General features: G+C 41.4%; 1 non-coding gene across 1 annotated transcript; it reads right to left on the bottom strand.

The window, feature by feature from the left end:
* Window positions 1-974: 974 nt before the first annotated feature.
* Window positions 975-1,046, bottom strand: trnag-gcc (transfer RNA glycine (anticodon GCC)). The gene has a single exon. It is a non-coding gene; the product is annotated as a tRNA-Gly (tRNA).
* Between the last annotated feature and the right edge of the window lie 1,432 nt (window positions 1,047-2,478).

Genomic DNA, 2,478 nt, shown 5'->3' with positions numbered 1-2,478 from the left:
ATACTGTATATCTACAGGTGGATGGTGGGAAGGAGTTGTTAATATGACCCTGTGTGTTGTTAATATGACCCTGATTGTACAAACTCGATTGTCAGTGTTAAAGTGTGTTAAAGTGTGTCGCTGTCTCAGATCACTGGAAGGATGCGTGTTGTATATGCTCTTTGTCTCTTTTTCTTTTTTATGTGTGTGGGTATATGTGAGTTTATGTTTTCTGTAGGTGGCTGATATGAGAACCAAAGCCGAGGCGAGGGGGAGCTATGGAGAGTCAAGGACAAGATGGAGGGCCTGGACGAGCGCACGCACAATGACTTTTGATTAGATATGAAAACTGTGTTAGTATAAACACCTGTTTTGTGGAAGAGTATTACAGTTCTGATCCTCCAAATTGACAGCCTTTTTGTTGGTGAAGGCAAGATGATCAAACACAGAGTTCTGTATGCTACATTTACTGTAAGACACTAATATATTATTAGGTAAATTAGCTTATTAGATGCGAGAAATGGATGTCACACTCCCAGACTCTCATTCATAAAAGAACACACAGGATTTTCGGCAAAATCATAGAAAGCTTTAAGATAAAGGTAGAATGGAAAAAAATAACACTGTCTATTTCCAAAGTGACAGGTTGAGGTATAACCTGTCCAGCTTTGTTCTCCCTGTGTTTGTTGTGTGTTCATTTTTAAACCTACAGGAGGAGGTGTGACCTGTCCAGCTTTGTTCTCCCTGTGTTTGTTGTGTGTTCATTTTTAAACCTACAGGAGGAGGTGTGACCTGGCCAGCTCTGTGCTCCCTACGTTGCTGCTGTCACATTACTGATTTGTCTTTTATTCTTTAAATAAACATGTACTGGTTCATTTGCACAACTGTGTGTGGTCTCCTTCATGTTGATACTCCTACGAGCCAAGTGTTTTTGTAAAAGGGAAAAAAAAGATAGCAAGGTACATTTGAAAGATGATTATTCAAGGAGCAGAGAATGCATTGGCCGGGAATCGAACCCGGGTCAACTGCTTGGCAAGCAGCTATTCTCTCCACTATACCACCAATGCCCTGACAGACTCTTGTGTAGTCATCTATCAACTGTTTTTCTTGCAGGGCTATGACACACTCACTCTTACTCAGGAATCTTTCTATTTCTCCCTGAAATAAGAGAGAAGTCTAAAGCGTGAAACTTGTTTTTGCTTGGATTCATTCTCCAGATGCGCACAATTGCTTTCATCTAAGGCTAAAATGTTCACAACTTCAGCACAGTGCACTATGCCATTTAATATGCCAGTTTGGAAGAGTTTACCACAGTCTTGCAACCTGTACCGTGTGCACTGTCCCTGATGGTCTAGTGCAGGGCTATTCAAGAAAACTGTGAGGAGGTCCAGTTCAAATAAATTTCCTCAAGCAGTCTATTTGCAGTATGACGATATCGGAATAAATTGTGTTTAAAAAAATAATAATACAGGTTAGAATCATTTCAAAGAGGTTTATTAGCACTGAAACACATGATAACCTTTTGAGGCTGCAGTTTAAATAAAAAATAACTAAATTATGTTTTCAAAAACAAAGAAAGTGCTTAAGAAAAAATAGCAGCTTCAGTTTCCTTTTGATTGGACAATCTCAATATTTCTCTTGAACAAAACATTCTCAAAACACCTGAACTATTTCTCTTACAGATTTCTCTTACATCTGTCTTCCCCCCTATACTTCATTTCCCCTGCTCAGTGTGAGAATTAAGCTTTGGCTTGCCCTGCCAACATTTTAAATCTGGGCTTGAAGGAGGTCAGGGCCATTCTCATGCACATGTGCAGATTCTCATTGGTGAGCGTGGAACGATATTTTGTTTTTATTATGTTCATTGTAGAGAACGCTGCCTCACAGCTGTATGTGGAGCCGAACATGGTCAAAATAAACAGGGCCACTTTTTTCAGATCTGGGAAAGCTGTCTCAGAAACCATCTGGAGCCAGCAGGTGGTAGATTCGGTTCTTTCAAACTGCTCTTTCAGGGCCACATCTGTCTGGAGGTCAATCATTTGCATCTGGAGAGGCCCAGAGTTTGCCCACTTGAAGTGATGTGCGACATCATTTGAGAATGCTCTGACATCAGAAATGTATTCTGTATGAAGAGGGTGAGCTCCTCTCCAACGCTGAAGCTATCAAAGCGTTTGCTGAAGTTTTCAATCAACTTGTCAACAAAGTCAACAAAAGAGGAGACATCTCTATGGCCCTGCACCTGTTCTTTCACTTTTGGGAAGTGTGTGTCGTCTCCTTGCAGATCTTCTTTGAACACCTGGGGCCTCATGTACAAAGGGTGCGTACTCACAAAATAGTGGCGTACGCACCTTTTCACGTCAACGATCAGATGTATCAAGAACGAAAAGACCGTGGAAATGTGCGGTGCCTCACGGCAGCTTCAGGGCTGGCGTACGCACTTTTCTGCAGCTGTTGATTCTTTGGCGACACCTAAGGTGATGTTGGGAAACTGTTATAATA

The sequence above is a fragment of the Odontesthes bonariensis genome, chromosome 8 (genome assembly GCF_027942865.1).
Source record: "Odontesthes bonariensis isolate fOdoBon6 chromosome 8, fOdoBon6.hap1, whole genome shotgun sequence".
Lineage (NCBI taxonomy): Eukaryota > Metazoa > Chordata > Actinopteri > Atheriniformes > Atherinopsidae > Odontesthes > Odontesthes bonariensis.
This window is presented reverse-complemented; position numbering and strand designations above follow the sequence as displayed.